Here is a 7,338-nt window from a genome sequence, read left to right on the forward strand (position 1 = left end):
AGCCATGCTCTCAGGTGTCCGTGCCGGAAGTTATTCGAGGAACCAAGTTCCTTACCCTGTTTCGGAAATGTAAAATTTTCCTCATTTTTGCACCAAGTTTTGCCTATAACTCGGTCGGTATCCAACGGATCGCCAATCTTTAACCTGTGGTCGATAGATGGCACCACTGGCTACATTTTCTTCTTGGACGGCCATGCCCTCAGATGTCCGTGCCGGAAGTTATTCGAGGAACCAAGTTCCTTACCCTGTTTGGGAAATGTAAAATTTTCTTCATTTTTGCACCAAATTTTGCCTATAACTCGGTCGGTATCCAACGGATCGCCAATCTTTAACCTGTGGTCGATAGATGACACCAATGGCTACATTTTCTTCTTGGACGGCTATGCTCTCAGGTGTCCGTGCCGGAAGTTATTCGAGGAACCAAGTTCCTTACCCTGTTTGGGAAATGTAAAATTTTCCTCATTTTTGAGCAATGTAGCAAAATTTATAAATGTGATATATTTTCATGCAAATTTGTTGCAATGTGTTTCTTTTCACTCAAATAATGCTTTAAACTAAAAACATAATAAAAAATCTGAAAAAAAAATTTTAAAAATTTTCAACTCGAAAATTTCATAAGGCTTACCCCTTACGTTTTTTTTGGGAAATTTTGCAAAAAAAATGAAATTGATTTATTTTAATGCCAATTGGTTGCCATGTGTTTCTTTTCACTCAAGTAATGCTTTAAATAAAAAAAAAGAGTGAAAAATAATAAAAAAATCAAAATATTCAAAAAAATGAACATTTACTAAGGCTCATTTTTGCCCCAAGTTTTGCCTATAACTCGGTCGGTATCCAACGGATCGCCAATCTTTAACCTGTGGTCGATAGATGGCACCAATGGCTACATTTTCTTCTTGGACAGCCATGCTCTCAGGTGTCCGTGCCGGAAGTTATTCTAGGAACCAAGTTCCTTACCCTGTTTCGGAAATGTAAAATTTTCCTCATTTTTGCACCAAGTTTTGCCTATAACTCGGTCGGTATCCAACGGATCGCCAATCTTTAAACTGTGGTCGATAGATGGCACCACTGGCTACATTTTCTTCTTGGACGGCCATGCCCTCAGATGTCCGTGCCGGAAGTTATTCGAGGAACCAAGTTCCTTACCCTGTTTCGGAAATGTAAAATTTTCCTCATTTTTGCACCAAGTTTTGCCTATAACTCGGTCGGTATCCAACGGATTGCCAATCTTTAACCTGTGGTCGATAGATGACACCAATGGCTACATTTTCTTCTTGGACGGCTATGCTCTCAGGTGTCCGTGCCGGAAGTTATTCGAGGAACCAAGTTCCTTACCCTGTTTGGGAAATGTAAAATTTTCTTCATTTTTGCACCAAATTTTGCCTATAACTCGGTCGGTATCCAACGGATCGCCAATCTTTAACCTGTGGTCGATAGATGGCACCACTGGCTACATTTTCTTCTTGGACGGCCATGCCCTCAGGTGTCCGTGCCGGAAGTTATTCGAGGAACCAAGTTCCTTACCCTGTTTGGGAAATGTAAAATTTTCCTCATTTTTGAGCAATGTAGCAAAATTTATAAATGTGATATATTTTCATGCAAATTTGTTGCAATGTGTTTCTTTTCACTCAAATAATGCTTTAAACTAAAAACATAATAAAATATCTGAAAAAAATTTTTTAAAAATTTTCAACTTGAAAATTTCATAAGGCTTACCCCTTACGTTTTTTTTGGGAAATTTTGCAAAAAAAATGAAATTGATTTATTTTAATGCCAATTGGTTGCAATGTGTTTCTTTTCACTCAAGTAATGCTTTAAATAAAAAAAAGAGTGAAAAATAATAAAAAAATCAAAATATTCAAAAAAATGAACATTTACTAAGGCTCATTTTTGCCCCAAGTTTTGCCTATAACTAAGTCGGTATCCAACGGATCGCCAATCTTTAACCTGTGGTCGATAGATGGCACCAATGGCTACATTTTCTTCTTGGACAGCCATGCTCTCAGGTGTCCGTGCCGGAAGTTATTCGAGGAACCAAGTTCCTTACCCTGTTTCGGAAATGTAAAATTTTCCTCATTTTTGCACCAAATTTTGCCTATAACTCGGTCGGTATCCAACGGATCGCCAATCTTTAAACTGTGGTCGATAGATGGCACCAATGGCTACATTTTCTTCTTGGACGGCCATGCCCTCAGATGTCCGTGCCGGAAGTTATTCGAGGAACCAAGTTCCTTACCCTGTTTGGGAAATGTAAAATTTTCCTCATTTTTGCCCCAAGTTTTGCTTATAACTCGGTCGGTATCCAACGGATCGCCAATCTTTAACCTGTGGTCGATAGATGGCACCAATGGCTACATTTTCTTCTTGGGCAGCCATGCTCTCAGGTGTCCGTGCCGGAAGTTATTCGAGGAACCAAGTTCCTTACCCTGTTTGGGAAATGTAAAATTTTCCTCATTTTTGAGCAATGTAGCAAAATTTATAAATGTGATATATTTTCATGCAAATTTGTTGCAATGTGTTTCTTTTCACTCAAATAATGCTTTAAACTAAAAACATAATAAAAAATCTGAAAAATTTTTTTTAAAAATTTTCAACTCGAAAATTTCATAAGGCTTACCCCTTACGTTTTTTTTGGGAAATTTTGCAAAAAAAATGAAATTGATTTATTTTAATGCCAATTGGTTGCAATGTGTTTCTTTGCACTCAAGTAATGCTTTAAATAAAAAAAAGAGTGAAAAATAATAAAAAAATCAAAATATTCAAAAAAATAAACATTTACTAAGGCTCATTTTTGCCCCAAGTTTTGCCTATAACTCGGTCGGTATCCAACGGATCGCCAATCTTTAAACTGTGGTCGATAGATGGCACCACTGGCTACATTTTCTTCTTGGACGGCCATGCCCTCAGATGTCCGTGCCGGAAGTTATTCTAGGAACCAAGTTCCTTACCCTGTTTGGGAAATGTAAAATTTTCTTCATTTTTGCACCAAATTTTGCCTATAACTCGGTCGGTATCCAACGGATTGCCAATCTTTAACCTGTGGTCGATAGATGGCACCACTGGCTACATTTTCTTCTTGGACGGCCATGCTCTCAGGTGTCCGTGCCGGAAGTTATTCGAGGAACCAAGTTCCTTACCCTGTTTGGGAAATGTAAAATTTTCCTCATTTTTGAGCAATGTAGCAAAATTTATAAATGTGATATATTTTCATGCAAATTTGTTGCAATGTGTTTCTTTTCACTCAAATAATGCTTTAAACTAAAAACATAATAAAAAATCTGAAAAAAAATTTTAAAAATTTTCAACTCGAAAATTTCATAAGGCTTACCCCTTACGTTTTTTTTGGGAAATTTTGCAAAAAAAATGAAATTGATTTATTTTAATGCCAATTGGTTGCAATGTGTTTCTTTTCACTCAAGTAATGCTTTAAATAAAAAAAAGAGTGAAAAATAATAAAAAAATCAAAATATTCAAAAAAATGAACATTTACTAAGGCTCATTTTTGCCCCAAGTTTTGCCTATAACTCGGTCGGTATCCAACGGATCGCCAATCTTTAACCTGTGGTCGATAGATGACACCAATGGCTACATTTTCTTCTTGAACGGCTATGCTCTCAGGTGTCCGTGCCGGAAGTTATTCGAGGAACCAAGTTCCTTACCCTGTTTGGGAAATGTAAAATTTTCCTCATTTTTGAGCAATGTAGCAAAATTTATAAATGTGATATATTTTCATGCAAATTTGTTGCAATGTGTTTCTTTTCACTCAAATAATGCTTTAAACTAAAAACATAATAAAAAATCTGAAAAAAAAATTTTAAAAATTTTCAACTCGAAAATTTCATAAGGCTTACCCCTTACGTTTTTTTTGGGAAATTTTGCAAAAAAAATGAAATTGATTAATTTTAATGCCAATTGGTTGCCATGTGTTTCTTTTCACTCAAGTAATGCTTTAAATAAAAAAAAGAGTGAAAAATAATAAAAAAATCAAAATATTCAAAAAAATGAACATTTACTAAGGCTCATTTTTGCCCCAAGTTTTGCCTATAACTCGGTCGGTATCCAACGGATCGCCAATCTTTAACCTGTGGTCGATAGATGGCACCAATGGCTACATTTTCTTCTTGGACAGCCATGCTCTCAGGTGTCCGTGCCGGAAGTTATTCTAGGAACCAAGTTCCTTACCCTGTTTCGGAAATGTAAAATTTTCCTCATTTTTGCACCAAGTTTTGCCTATAACTCGGTCGGTATCCAACGGATCGCCAATCTTTAAACTGTGGTCGATAGATGGCACCACTGGCTACATTTTCTTCTTGGACGGCCATGCCCTCAGATGTCCGTGCCGGAAGTTATTCGAGGAACCAAGTTCCTTACCCTGTTTCGGAAATGTAAAATTTTCCTCATTTTTGCACCAAGTTTTGCCTATAACTCGGTCGGTATCCAACGGATTGCCAATCTTTAACCTGTGGTCGATAGATGACACCAATGGCTACATTTTCTTCTTGGACGGCTATGCTCTCAGGTGTCCGTGCCGGAAGTTATTCGAGGAACCAAGTTCCTTACCCTGTTTCGGAAATGTAAAATTTTCTTCATTTTTGCACCAAATTTTGCCTATAACTCGGTCGGTATCCAACGGATCGCCAATCTTTAACCTGTGGTCGATAGATGGCACTACTGGCTACATTTTCTTCTTGGACGGCCATGCCCTCAGGTGTCCGTGCCGGAAGTTATTCGAGGAACCAAGTTCCTTACCCTGTTTGGGAAATGTAAAATTTTCCTCATTTTTGAGCAATGTAGCAAAATTTATAAATGTGATATATTTTCATGCAAATTTGTTGCAATGTGTTTCTTTTCACTCAAATAATGCTTTAAACTAAAAACATAATAAAATATCTGAAAAAAATTTTTTAAAAATTTTCAACTTGAAAATTTCATAAGGCTTACCCCTTACGTTTTTTTTGGGAAATTTTGCAAAAAAAATGAAATTGATTTATTTTAATGCCAATTGGTTGCAATGTGTTTCTTTTCACTCAAGTAATGCTTTAAATAAAAAAAAGAGTGAAAAATAATAAAAAAATCAAAATATTCAAAAAAATGAACATTTACTAAGGCTCATTTTTGCCCCAAGTTTTGCCTATAACTAAGTCGGTATCCAACGGATCGCCAATCTTTAACCTGTGGTCGATAGATGGCACCAATGGCTACATTTTCTTCTTGGACAGCCATGCTCTCAGGTGTCCGTGCCGGAAGTTATTCGAGGAACCAAGTTCCTTACCCTGTTTCGGAAATGTAAAATTTTCCTCATTTTTGCACCAAATTTTGCCTATAACTCGGTCGGTATCCAACGGATCGCCAATCTTTAAACTGTGGTCGATAGATGGCACCAATGGCTACATTTTCTTCTTGGACGGCCATGCCCTCAGATGTCCGTGCCGGAAGTTATTCGAGGAACCAAGTTCCTTACCCTGTTTGGGAAATGTAAAATTTTCCTCATTTTTGCCCCCAGTTTTGCTTATAACTCGGTCGGTATCCAACGGATCGGCAATCTTTAACCTGTGGTCGATAGATGGCACCAATGGCTACATTTTCTTCTTGGGCAGCCATGCTCTCAGGTGTCCGTGCCGGAAGTTATTCGAGGAACCAAGTTCCTTACCCTGTTTGGGAAATGTAAAATTTTCCTCATTTTTGAGCAATGTAGCAAAATTTATAAATGTGATATATTTTCATGCAAATTTGTTGCAATGTGTTTCTTTTCACTCAAATAATGCTTTAAACTAAAAACATAATAAAAAATCTGAAAAATTTTTTTTAAAAATTTTCAACTCGAAAATTTCATAAGGCTTACCCCTTACGTTTTTTTTGGGAAATTTTGCAAAAAAAATGAAATTGATTTATTTTAATGCCAATTGGTTGCAATGTGTTTCTTTGCACTCAAGTAATGCTTTAAATAAAAAAAAGAGTGAAAAATAATAAAAAAATCAAAATATTCAAAAAAATGAACATTTACTAAGGCTCATTTTTGCCCCAAGTTTTGCCTATAACTCGGTCGGTATCCAACGGATCGCCAATCTTTAAACTGTGGTCGATAGATGGCACCACTGGCTACATTTTCTTCTTGGACGGCCATGCCCTCAGATGTCCGTGCCGGAAGTTATTCTAGGAACCAAGTTCCTTACCCTGTTTGGGAAATGTAAAATTTTCTTCATTTTTGCACCAAATTTTGCCTATAACTCGGTCGGTATCCAACGGATTGCCAATCTTTAACCTGTGGTCGATAGATGGCACCACTGGCTACATTTTCTTCTTGGACGGCCATGCTCTCAGGTGTCCGTGCCGGAAGTTATTCGAGGAACCAAGTTCCTTACCCTGTTTGGGAAATGTAAAATTTTCCTCATTTTTGAGCAATGTAGCAAAATTTATAAATGTGATATATTTTCATGCAAATTTGTTGCAATGTGTTTCTTTTCACTCAAATAATGCTTTAAACTAAAAACATAATAAAAAATCTGAAAAAAAATTTTAAAAATTTTCAACTCGAAAATTTCATAAGGCTTACCCCTTACGTTTTTTTTGGGAAATTTTGCAAAAAAAATGAAATTGATTTATTTTAATGCCAATTGGTTGCAATGTGTTTCTTTTCACTCAAGTAATGCTTTAAATAAAAAAAGAGTGAAAAATAATAAAAAAATCAAAATATTCAAAAAAATTAACATTTACTAAGGCTCATTTTTGCACCAAGTTTTGCCTATAACTCGGTCGGTATCCAACGGATTGCCAATCTTTAACCTGTGGTCGATAGATGGCACCAATGGCTACATTTTCTTCTTGGACAGCCATGCTCTCAGGTGTCCGTGCCGGAAGTTATTCGAGGAACCAAGTTCCTTACCCTGTTTGGGAAATGTAAAATTTTCCTCATTTTTGAGCAATGTAGCAAAATTTATAAATGTGATATATTTTCATGCAAATTTGTTGCAATGTGTTTCTTTTCACTCAAATAATGCTTTAAACTAAAAATATAATAAAAAATCTGAAAAAAAATTTTAAAAATTTTCAACTCGAAAATTTCATAAGGCTTACCCCTTACGTTTTTTTTGGGAAATTTTGCAAAAAAAATGAAATTGATTTATTTTAATGCCAATTGGTTGCAATGTGTTTCTTTTCACTCAAGTATTGCTTTAAATAAAATAAAGAGTGAAAAATAATAAAAAAAATCAAAATATTCAAAAAAATGAACATTTACTAAGGCTCATTTTTGCCCCAAGTTTTGCCTATAACTCAGTCGGTATCCAACGGATCGCCAATCTTTAAACTGTGATCGATAGATGGCACCAATGGCTACAT

This window comes from Anopheles funestus, chromosome 3RL (genome assembly GCF_943734845.2).
Source record: "Anopheles funestus chromosome 3RL, idAnoFuneDA-416_04, whole genome shotgun sequence".
Lineage (NCBI taxonomy): Eukaryota > Metazoa > Arthropoda > Insecta > Diptera > Culicidae > Anopheles > Anopheles funestus.